Source organism: Sus scrofa, chromosome 11, assembly GCF_054392235.1.
Source record: "Sus scrofa isolate SSC_HxYL_T2T_F1_AM1 chromosome 11, Sscrofa_HxYL_maternal_Yorkshire_Landrace_v2.0, whole genome shotgun sequence".
NCBI classification, from domain to species: Eukaryota; Metazoa; Chordata; class Mammalia; order Artiodactyla; family Suidae; genus Sus; species Sus scrofa.
In genome coordinates this window covers 83,011,047-83,023,719 of record NC_139393.1, presented here as the reverse complement: position 1 = coordinate 83,023,719, position 12,673 = coordinate 83,011,047, and the positions used below count along the sequence as shown (strand labels likewise).

The window sequence follows — 12,673 nt, the reverse complement described above, 5'->3', positions numbered from 1 at the left end:
TTTGTTTTTTAGATATGACACCAAAAGCACAAGTGGCAAAAAACATGGAGATATTTTGTACTAAAGCAAAATTTAAAATTTCTGCCCTGCGGTTGATACCATCAATAAGGTGAAAAGACGACCCACACAACGGGAGAAAATATTTGCAAAACATAGGTTATCAGGGATTGTATCCAGGATGCTACCCACGAAGACCTTTTCCAATTCGACAATAAAAAGGCAACCCAAGTAAATAATGGACAAACGATACATAGAGGCAGGTCTCCAAAGAAGATATACAACTGGTCACCAAGCAGATGAAAAGACTCTGCACGTGGTTCGCCTTTAGGAAAATGCAAATTACAATCACAATGAGCTACCACTTCACACCCAGTAGTATGACCTCAATCAAAATTCCACAATACTAGGTGCTGGTGAGGAGATACGCAAATATTAGAACGCTTACACATGTCTAGTGGGATATGAAAATGCTGCTGTCACTTTGGAAAACAGTTGGGCAGCTCCGCAAACATTAAAATCAAGAGGTACCATATGACTCAGAAATCAGAATCCTAAGTACATCCCCGAAACACCCGACAACCTTCATGCACAAAAACATGTACATGACTGCGCATAGCAACATTGTGCTTAAGAGCCAAAAAGCAGAAACAAAACAAATGTCCATCAGTTGATAATTGCAAAAGTCAACATGGAACCTCCATACAATCGAACATTATTCAGTGTTAAAAAGGAAAGTTCTGGTACACACTGTAATGCTACAAGAATGAACCCTGAGGAGTTCCTGCTGTGACACACCGGGATCTGCAGCATCTTGCAAGTGCTGGGATGAAGGTTCGATTCTTGGCCCAGCACAGTGGGTTAAGGATCCAGCATTGCCACAGCTGTGACTTGGGTCGCAGCTGGGAACTCAGATTTAATCCCTCCATATGCCACGGGGCAGCCAAAAAAAGAAAAAGAAAAAGAAAAAAGAATGAACCTTGAAAATGTACATCATGCTAAGTGAACAAAGCTGATCACAAAAGGCCATGTATGTTTCTATGTATATGAAATGTTTAATTTAGGCTGGAAATCTAAAATCACAGAAAGTGTATTAGTGCAAAAGCTGGGGGTAGTTGGGTTAGAATGGGGGCTGTGACTGCTAATGCGTGTAGAGCTTTTTGAAAGAGAAGTAAGGAAAGTCTTTGCAAGATTCATCTTGTCAGTGCAGACATAAAGCACAGACTTGTGGAACTACAAAATATTCAAAATAGCTGTGCATCTTTTTCCATGCCCAGATCTTTTTTTCTTTTTCTTTTTTTATTCACTCTTTTAGGGCCATACCAACAGCATATAGAAGTACCCAAGCTAGAGGCTGAATAGAAGCTGCAGCCGCGGACCTACGCCACAGCCACAGCAATGCCAGATCCGAGCCTCGTCTGCAACCTACACTGCAGGTCAGGGCAATGCTAGATCCTTAACCCACTCAGGGAGGCCAGGGATCAAACCCGCATCCTCATGGATACACAGTGGGAACTCCCTCCATGCCCAGAGCTTGTTTTCATGTCTTCGACTGTCTATTGTCCATTTTTATTTGCAGTTTTCGCTGTATCTCAATGCAGGTGACAAATCTATCTTGTCACTTTGGCGCCTTCATCAATCTCCCTTTTGCCAGGTGCTGGCTCCAGGCCCTGCGCTGCGGCGGCATCTCCACTTCTGCCTCTTCATACTCACCCTCCAAGTCCATCGCCTTCCTTGCATTCCTCTCTTAACTGTCCCTTCCCTTCTACTGCTATTCCATCCCCCTGCTTTTTTCTTAATATTGAGGTATAGCTGCTCTACAATGTTGTGTTCACTTCTCGTGTCCAGCAAAGTGATTCGGTTTTATATGTACATATAATTTACATATATTTACAGATTCTTTTCCCTTATTAGTTATTACAAAATACTGAGTTCCCTGTGCTGTACAGCTGGTCTTTGTTGTTTATCTATTTACATACAGTAGTGTGTATATGTTAATCCCAAATTCCTAATTTATCCCTTGGTAACTGTAAGTCTGGTTTCTATGGTTGTGGATCTATTTCTGTTTTGTATGTAAGTTCATGTGTATAATATCTTTTTCAACTCCACATATAATCAATAGCATATAATATTTGTCTTTGGCTTACTTCACTTAGCATGATAATCCCTAGGTCCATCTGTGTTGCTGCAAATGGTGGAATTTCATTATTTTTTATGGCTGAGTAATATTCCATTGTATATATGCACCACAACTTTATCCATTCATCTATCCATGAACTCTTAGGTTGCTTCCATAGTGTTGCAATGAATATAGGGGTGCCTGTACCTTTTCAAATTATGTTTTTCTCCAGATAGATGCCCAGGGGTGAGATTTCTGGGTCATGTGGCAGCTCTTGAGCCTCGATGACTTCATATCCTCCTTATCTTTTCTCCTGCTGTGGTTTCTCCTCACCCCAAGTCATATTAAAAATGAATTCCTGGAGTTCCCATCGTTGGCTCAGCAGAAAAAAATCTGACTAGCATCCATGAGGACACAGGTTTGATCCCTGGCCTCAGTCAGTGGGTTAAAGGCTCCAGCATTGCCATGAGCTGTGGTTTAGGTAGCAGATGTGGCTCAGATCCCACATTGCAGAGGCTGTGGTGTAGGCCGGCGGCTACAGCTCCAATTCCACCCTCAGCCTGGGAACCTCCATAGGCCGCAGGTGTGGCCCTAAAAAGACAAAAAAAAAAAAAAAAAAGAAGAAGAAGAAAAAGAAGAAGAATTCCTAAAATTTCTTCTGTGCGGAATCATTTGGCTCAAAAATAACTAGTTTTAGGATGCTAATTAGAGTGGCCTGAGGAGGGTAGAAATTCTACCACTTGCAACAACATGGGTGGATGGACCCAAAGATGCTATGGTGCATGAAATAAGCCAGGCACAGAGGGACAACTATTGTATAATCCCACATGTAGAATCTATAAAGTCAAACTCATAGAAGCAGAGAGTAGAATGCGGATTGCTAGGGGCTGGGGCGAGGGGCAGATGAGGAGGTGAAGGTCAAGGGTTCAAAGCTGCTATTCCAGAAGGAAGGCGAAAGATTTCTGGAGAGCTCCTCAACAGCATAGCGTCGGCAGCTAATAATACTCTATTGGACACAAAATTTTCCAAGAGGGTATATCTTATGCTAATTATTCTTACTACACACATAATAATAATGATGATGATGATGATGATAGGAGCAGGAGGAAAATTTGGGAGGAGCTGGATACATCTATGGCCTTGATTTTGGTGATGCTTTCACGGGAATATAGTTATCCCCGAACTCACTGAGTCGTACACATTAAACATCAACAGCTTTTTACGTGTCAACCATACCTCAATAAGATGGTTTTAAGAAAAGTCTGGTCCTACTAAAGGATGCAGTTCACACCCCTTGCCACACACCACACAGGCTCAGCAATATTCTATATGGTCCCCTCATCAGGCAACTGGATGTCACAGCAATGCCACACCGTCTAAACATTCCTAAGCATATTCTGCCAATGCCTATACTTATTAAAGACCGGTAACGACCACAAAAACCCATGGACCAGCACTGGGTCCACAGAAGGTGTGCCTAAATAATATCACGATGGTTTAGAATGTCATTTTTAAATGTAAACACTCCAAGCTTTATACAGAGTACATTTGGTAGAAATGGAGGGCTCCCAAATAAATTTCACACCCTTAAAACCTGCAACGAATGATATGCCAGTGGGTACTGCGGCAGTGATTTCAAAGTGAATAATCCCTTTTTCTATCCTTCCTACCTGATCCCAAGCCCACGGATACTTGGGGTACCTTCCGTGAAAAGCTTAGGAAGGGAAATAAAATTTAAGAGGGTTTAAGTGATGACAGCCCAGATTCAGAAATGCTACAAGGACACTGATGGACTGAGGCTGTAACGAGAAATATTTTTCTGGTTTCTTTGAACAGGCTTACTACTTTGGTACCAGAAAATATACCAAAAGTCACTTCGCACCCAAAGATTTATTTGATTTACTTGCTTGACGGGCTTGTCTTTTTTAGTACTTTGAATATCCATCTTCCCTTAAGTCTGGGTGCTCACAGCTCTACGTGGGTTTCCACACAGGTGACAGCACTTACAGAGGAATGGACACGGGTGTGACAGCTCAAGGGACCATCTGATCTGCAGCATCAGCTAATGTGCCGGCGTTTTCAAGTAAGGATCAGTGTTGATCATGAAGCAAAGGGGAACACGTTTTATAGCACCTAACCGCAGTTTCAATCGAAAACATGTCCATCTTTTCGGAAGGAAAATCAATGGATCCACGTGGAACTTTCAGAAAGTCATCACAATATTCAGGCAGCATTGTTTTAGTTTGGAGAGTTCCATTTTATCGCCCCAGGAGAAATGCATCGTCAGCAAGGGTTTTGCCAGGATCTGGCAAACGTTGCCCTTGGAAGTCTATGCCGAGAGAATAAAAGAGAGCAAATATTGGTTTCTGTTATGTAAACAAGTCATGCTCTCTGTCCTCCAAGCTGAACTAATGGGAAAGTAGACAGCTCTTACCACGTACGGGGCCTCTGGGGTTAGACATGTTCTAATTTCAACCCAATCATGCCTGATAAGTATAATTTGCTAACATGTACTATCAGATAGAGGCATTTCAGTAATTAACACCTCACAGATAGATCTTTCTCTGTTCTGCAGTGTTTTCAGCAACCTGATGGGGAGACAAAGCCAAGTATATGCATCATAACTAAGACAAGAAAGGAAGCAAATTACATCCATCTTACCAGATTACTCAAAATAAACCATTTATCATAAACCATTACATGGACCAAGCTCAAGACACACTTCGAACCTAGAATAAGACTGCATAAGAACTGCATGCTACAAATGAGTGCTGAACACAATTAAATATGTCAGTGAATAAATTACTGTTCTAAAGCCTTACCCCCAGCTCCTGGAGGACTAAAATAGTAAACCTTTTATTTCTGACTGATGTAGACGCTGTATACTGTACACTATTCAATGTAAAATGGAGTTTACATTTTACATATGCCATCTAAAAATAAAAACATACAATAACAACTTTCCTTTGCATTTCCTAAAAAAAAAAAAAAAGTCACTTCTCTAAACATGGTCACTGAAAGAGAGCAAATAAAAGCAGATTTACACAAGGATACAAAACGTACAACATTCATCCTAAATATAAAATTCTGCTTTAGATAGCCAAATTTCGATGGAGGAACACAAATTCAGTGCTACCTGAAATAACTGCTGAGTATATAGACAGACCATAAAATTTCCATAACACACTTAATCTCCCAACATCATTTCACTAGAATATCCAAAGCAAATATTTACGATCCTATTCGGCATGTCTCTATAATTCAAAATGCAGTTTCCTACCAGAAATTTTATCCTGACAAATTTGGCTTGAGCGTATTCCTGCGTACAACTGAATCAATTTCACACTTACTCACCTCCCTGTCTCTGGGAGGTGGTCCATTCATTGGTTTCGTGTTGCCATGGCAACCCTGCAACATGGTAACTAACACGCCAGCCCCGCTCTGCGTGCCAGTCCCAGTATATAGTGAACTGCCTCATGCAGATAGAATCACTGTGCCTTTCATAAGACAGGTCTTTCTCACTGACGCTGAGCCTGGTGTTTTATTTTACAATTGATATTTTAATACCAACTATGATCGTTCAGCACTAGAAAAGCAAATTGCGGGTTAATTCTTTTTGCTGGAGAATACGTTCCAGTGCCTATCTAGAATATTCTAAAAGCCCGAATGAAATGGATATGCGCTGACAGGTCTGATCACGATTGCAGGTCTAAGAGGACCTGTAGCTTTCACCTAAACAATGTTTCAGGGACTAATTTCCAGGCTCAATTACAGGTCACAATATTCCACTTTCAGGTAAAGGCAGTTCTCACGTGACGGTGGTACCCTCTTTTTTTTTCCTTACAATCTTCCTGGTAGAGTGATCGGTGTTTGCATGAGTTTCCTGGGGCTGCCAGAGCCAAGGGCCAAAAACTGGGTGGTTTCAAGGAATATAACACAATTCCCTCGCAGTTCTGGAGGCGGAAGTCCAGGATCCCGGCGTCAGCAGGGATGGGCTTAGGGGAGAGTCTCTCCCGGGCCGGCGGCGGCCCCGTTGCCCCCACCTGGACCACCCGTGTCTGCAGCCGCATGAGCCTGCGCGCTGCCTCTGCCCTCCCCAGTCTGCATCTGTGTCTCTTACAAGGACACGGGTCACCTCAAAGCTGCTCAAAGGACCCTTCTGAAGTAGTTACATCGGCAAAGACTGACTCCAAGTCCGACGAGGTTCAGAGAGGGATGGGGGTCAGAATTTCCATACAGCGTTGGGGGGACACAATTCACCTTCCCCCCCCCCCCCCGCCCAGTGCCACCGAGAGAGGGGAGGGAGACGTGTCCTCAGCCCCCTGCTTCCTCCGTGTGGACAGGCAGCACGATGCGAGCACGGGTGAGAAAAGGAATTCAGCACCCACCCAGGGCCAGGATGCGACCCCTGCCTGGGACCCCAGGGCGTCTTCCAGGGCGTGAGAACAGGTTCCCGCCCACGTGGGAGCCGCAGGCAGGCAGAGGAGCCGCTGGTGCTGGAAAAGCCCCTGAGGGCAGAGCTTTCAAAACCCATCCCTGGAAGCTGGGTGGGCGCTGGCTGCACCAACGTGGTGAGGGCCTCCCTCTCCTTTTCACATCCTCCAGACACAGATGTCCTCTGCCAACACCCCAGGGAGCAGAGCCCTCCACAGCACTTCTCTCCTTAGCGGCTCATCTTCCAGAAGCTTCTGTAGAGAGGCCCTCCCTCAGGACACAGGCAGCAGGCAGCAGCTTGGTGCTCTGACCCAGACGGAGCCCAGGAGGCAGAACCAAGGACACCCGCGCTGGTGGGAAGCCTTCTCCCTGTGCAGGACACAAGACCAGACACTCTCCCTAAGACCAAATTCCAGGGGAGCCAGGAACTCCTCTGGAACCAACAAAGCCAACTTGACCGCAAGGTGAAGTTGGCCCAGTGAAAACCCTGAATAGCAAAGAAGGGAACCCACTGGTTTAGGGGGCCTGGCATCATTCCCTGCGCTGGGAGAAGCATCCAAGCACTCTTGGTGGCCAACTGACATCACCATATTATTATCTTTAATCAACTGCAGTAAGGCTCCTAATTTGGAATCCTTCCCTTCAAGAAAAATAGCAGGAAGGCTCATAAAAGATTGCCTTATTCTCAGGGGATGCTCGAGGTTGGTCACTAGATTCAATACAGTGTGCATGTGGCCCTACTATGTGATAACGGGTGCATGTATGTGTGTGCGTATCTTTCATCTACTTGTCTACTTATCTATCTGTATGTTTATATATGCATATACACCTTTATGCATGTTTTTATCACTATATAGCACAAAAGTTAAATGAGGGAAAACTCATGCGTAGTATGCAAGTTTTTATGGGCATAACCCCATCTGCCTTTATGAGAGAGCTTGCCGGGTGACTTAAGCCTTTCGATGCTTTCTTTTGAATAATTTATTCACCTGTCTTCGCCCATCCTATTTATATAATTGAAAATGTTTCTTCTCGTCCATGGTCTTAAAGGAAACGTACCATTTCCCATTTCGAAGACAGAAATTCATGGCAGTTGTCCCCCAGCTTCGAGCAAGCCACAGTGGCCGTGTTCAAACTGTGAAGGCAGTTTAGTGGGGGAGAAACCAGCATCACTATTAGGCTCAAAATATCAGAGTCTGTTCCACATAGTGAGACAAGGATTGCTTTGGGCAACTTTTGATTCAGTTCTAAGCTACACTTACATTTCATCTCTAAGTGCACATGTGTGTGTGGTGTGTTCGTGTGTTTGATGCAACATTAAATGGGTAACTTACTGTGTAGCATGAGAAAAAAAATCTGAAAGCTGCAGCCCCCCACCCCCGGACCTGCCCATTCTCCTTGGATCCTGGCAGACATCACCTGAGGCCAGCTTACCTGCGTACCTGTGATTCTATTCGACTTCTTAATCAGTTTTAGCTCACAAGGAGCACTTGATGAAAGCTTGTTGGATAACTGATGAAGAAACCATGTAAGGAATACACAGAAATCCAAACTGTAATCCCAAATGGCCAATCGATTAAAAATGACTTCAACATTTGCTCGATGTTCTATGCTAGCAAATCCCATTGACACATAAAGTAGATATCTGCACGGTCTGAGAAGTTTACATTTGTTAGACAGTATCCAGAGCTTTCCCCAGTTTATAAAGGACCATCTCCAAGAGTTGAATGGAGGTGTCTCATTTTCAGATAAAAGATAAGTGTAGACTAGAGAAGCCACTACCACTAGGTGGAATATGGGAAATATTAAAATTCCTGGAGTTCCCGTCATGGCACAGTGGTCAACGAATCCAACTAGGAACCATGAGGTTGCGGGTTCGATACCTGGCCTTGCTCATTGGGTTAAGGATCTGGTGTTGCTGTGAGCTGTGGTGTAGGTTGCAGACGCGGCTTGGATCTAGTGTTGCTGTGGTGTAGGCTGGCGGCTACAGCTCCAATTAGACCCCTAGCCTGGGAACCTCCATGTGCCATTGGAGCGGCCCTAGATAAGCCAAAAAGACAAAAATAAAATAAAATAAAAAATAAATAAATAAATAAAATTCCCCCAAAGTGGACAAAAATAAGAATATGACTAATACTCAGGTAAGGTGCCAAAATTAATCACTTAGAATAGGGCGCCAACCCCATAAAGGCAGCAACACAAGGCAAAAGAACAGAGGAAGAGTCTTGAAATGTATTTATGAAAAGATTGGGAGATAAGCACATACCTCAGATTTCTGCCTCTAGGTGAAGAAAAGCAACATAAAAAGACCCAGGGAAAGAAGCAAATAATAATATTATTATTACTAATATCAGAGTAACATGACAGGGCTATATCACAGAAGTTAGACTGGAATCATTTCAGGAAGGAAAAGTATCACCAACAGTGTACAATTTCTGTAATCGCTGGCCCGCCAAGACAGCATTGATCTTGATCCATGAACAGAGCATAAAATAGAGAACATTTGCCCTGAAGTGCAGAGAACCCTCCCAAGGAGCTTCGCATGGCACATGAAGGAAAACCAGGCTACAGTGAGACAGCACGACTGCTGTGGGACATTTGGAGGGCATTTCTCTTCTTCATTCTCAGGCACTAGAGCCGTCAGCCACAGACTAACTACATGAGGAAGCAAGAACAGAAGTGCAGTGGCACACTCCACATGGCAGCTCGGGAGACTGTGCCATGAACACACATGAACCACTTCTTAGGGATTTCTCCAGCTGGCACAGTCTTCCAGAATGTTCCAGAATGTTCGCAACTGAGAGTGGAAACTACAGAAGGATCGTTTGCTTTCAAAGCCACAACCTCCCATTCCCACCATGGGAATAACTCAGCCTGGGATAGCTCAAAATACCAGCAGATATGAGACAAAATTGCTACCCAAGTTGTCCCAGTGTAACATGAGAGAACAAAGCAGTAAGCATGAAATTACAGCAAACTGTGATTAAATACTACAGTAGATGTAGACAAAGGAAGCATTATCTCCCGGACTTCTGGTCCACCCTGGAGGCTCACAGAAGCTTCCCAAGGGAGGAGAAGCTTCTTGAAATAGAAGGCAGGTGGGTGACAGGAGGGAGGAGCTAGGTCATGGAGACACAGGGTCGTGTGAGCCGGAATGGTGAAGGATTGGAGAGTAAGCATTTGAGACTGTGTTTGAGAACATTTAATTCCACTAGAAGGACGAGATTCACAGACAGGCTGGATGAACTCACACCTAGCATTCAAGGTAGAGTGTAGGTGGGATGGTCTTTTGTGAGATAAAGGCAGCACCCAGGAGATGCGTGAAGTACAGGAAATGTGTAAAGAGGAAATTGCAACACAGACAGAACCAGGAGGAGCGTGAGTGAGCTGTGAGACATGCCAAAGACAGACGGAATAAATAAAAACAAGTGTCAACAAACAACAGTGCTGTGTATGGATAGTAACGATGGCAGCACCACACCGTGATCTTGTCATTTCTGGGCTCACAGCTCTGTCCCTGGTGACATCAAGTAGGCTCCTGTCCTGGCCCCACATGTGCTCCAGATGCTAGAAAAGCAGAGAAAGCCCACATCTGACAGCAGACCAATGAGCAAACCACAGCTGTGGCCAGGTGCACCTGTTCTCCCAAACCGGAAGCACGTGGTATCAGCGCAGGGCACCGTGGGTCCATGAGTGCCTGACTTAATCCACTATGTGGGTGCCCAGCCACATCATCATCACCATTGTCAATGTCCCAGGACTCAAGGTTACGGTCCTCTGGCCATTGCACCCTGTCCTGAACGCATTACCGTACTCACCTCTCTCCCCAGCTCTCGCTGCCATGTCCTCTTTTCAAAACCTGCGGCAAGGTTCTAGTAGTCAAGACAGTGCAGTACGGACATGAGAAGACTTAAAAATGTGGGTGTACCTATCATTCTGGTGATGAACTCAATGTCGAACTACTGCAAATGTTCTACCATCAATAAATGCAGTGTGATTGCAATAAACATTCCAAAGAGACATTTTTAAAGGCTAAACATTAATTAATTAAGATAGATTAAGATTTTAATTTGGTGAGTGAGCATCTCTGCTCTGCAAGCTCTGTGACAGTCCACCCAGGAGTGCATTTGGAAGCTACCCCTGAATCAAGATTGTTCCCCAAAGAATAGTACCCACAAGGAAACCACGGGGAATTAGTGTGCTCCAAACAGCAGATGTTAGCCATGGAATGACTAGAGATATGCTGAAAAATAGACCGGGATCAGATCATAAGGCTTTTCCACAAAGCTTAGGCGTGAAAATGTATCCCCTAGGTAGGGCAAAAACATGGAAAGATTCCACAGGGCAAACATGGGGTCATGTGTGAGATAATTCTGGAATTCAAGTACAGAGACTGTAATGAAAGGGAACCAGACTGGAGGTGGGAGGAACCACACCTTACGATGGTGCCACTCCGTGACAGTAGGGGAGAAAGAGGCCAAGTGACAGTCTGAACTGAAGGGGTGATGATTCAGAACATGGCAGGTGAGCAAGACCAGTGACGAAAGGGCTGGGAAGAAAGCATCAGAGGTACAGACAGCAGGGCTGGGCGTTTCCATGTGGAATAAAGAAGCAGGAATGGACTGGGGGACGGGGCTAGCAAGGAGTTCAATCTCAGACCAGGGGAGCAGCCACAGGAAGGTCCATGAGACCGTGGGAGAGATGAGCCAGAAAGACTTGGGCCGAAGAGGAGCTAAGGTACCCGGGGTAGTTGCAAGATGAATGAAACCAAGGGAACATATGCTATTAGTCACGGGGATTGTGCCACGTGAGACGACAGAACAGATGGCTTTTTAGAACCCCAATATTTGAGAAAAGTGTGGGTAAAAATAAGCGTGGGAAAGGAAGGCACACCAGGAGGCGCTGCCCTATCAAGGTGACAGTGTGACAGTGGTATTAGTACAAAAGGCAAGGAAGGAGTTTCCATAAACAGGCAGGAGGCGCAACGCCAAGTGCTACGGAGAACGGACTTCCTGACATCAGCGTTCATCAAATACGTAAACTATCAGGTTCCTTTCTAAGCATATGCATGATGCCCGTGGATGCAGTCTTTCTCTGGAAGATGCATCCTCCCAGCAAAGGTTAACGTTGCTGGCAGAGAAGAAAGGAGGAAACGAATGGGATGGTTTTCTCCCGCGTGCAGTGAGTCATTTTCAAGGCATTAGCAGGGATTCCATAAATGGTTTTTAATTGAAAAGGCAAATTTAGAAGCGAGCGCTCTGGGACGAAGAATAAAATAAAGACAAATGAAGATCATTATTTTCCTCTTTCAGTTTAGTTTATTTCTATTACAGATCCACAGATATTGTACCTTCAGTAAATCTCTAACGGCTACAAATGATTCGATATTATTTGCTTTAGTTAAAAGGCATGACGGCACGCAAACGGCAGGTCTAGCATCCCCGGCTCTGCTTTTCTATTGGAAGTTTTGCTTGTGCTCTAGCAGGTGAGGAGAAAACTAGTTGTGTACTTAGTTAAAGAACCCCAAACTCCACAGTCAAGTCCAAAGTGTTAAGTCTAAGTGTCAACTTCATCGGAGGACCATTTTCTGACATGGCTCGAGCAGCCATGCTCTCTGCGTCTTTGCCCACAAGTTATATTTGAATTAAAAGCACAAGGCCAGAGTGGAGCTGGACAACCGGGCAACGGCAAAGACTTCTGTTCTTTCCAAGATTCTGTGCACAGCTGCCAACAGGCTGACGCCACTGGAAGAGGCGCCCCCAGCATTCCCATGAAACAGCAGATGGGGGAGGCCTGGTGTTGCCAGTGGCTGGACCGTCCCTGAGGTCGGCTGTCTCTGCTCAGGGCTCATATGCTCCACTGCTTTCGCCCATCAGCAATCCAGACCAGGGCTGCATAAAGGCGGTGAGATGGCCTGCCAGCCAGCTGGCCCCGTCAGCACCATGGACATGAAACAGAGCTGGGTCCAGCTCCAATCACGTGGGAGACCATCAAAGACAGAAAAATCCAAAGTTTCCTGACCAGGGAGTCAGCACCGAAGCGCCTGCAAGAAATCTGGGCTTATGTAGTTGTTTTTTCTATGTCACATTATCACCCAAACTAGCTTTTCTTTCAAGTCAGATT

The 12,673-nt window shown here is 44.9% G+C and overlaps 1 protein-coding gene across 4 annotated transcripts in view; it reads right to left on the bottom strand.

Annotated features, from left to right (window-relative positions):
• MYO16 (myosin XVI) overlaps positions 1 to 12,673 on the bottom strand; it is a 539,824-nt gene that overhangs the window by 484,158 nt on the left and 42,993 nt on the right. The window lies entirely within an intron of this gene.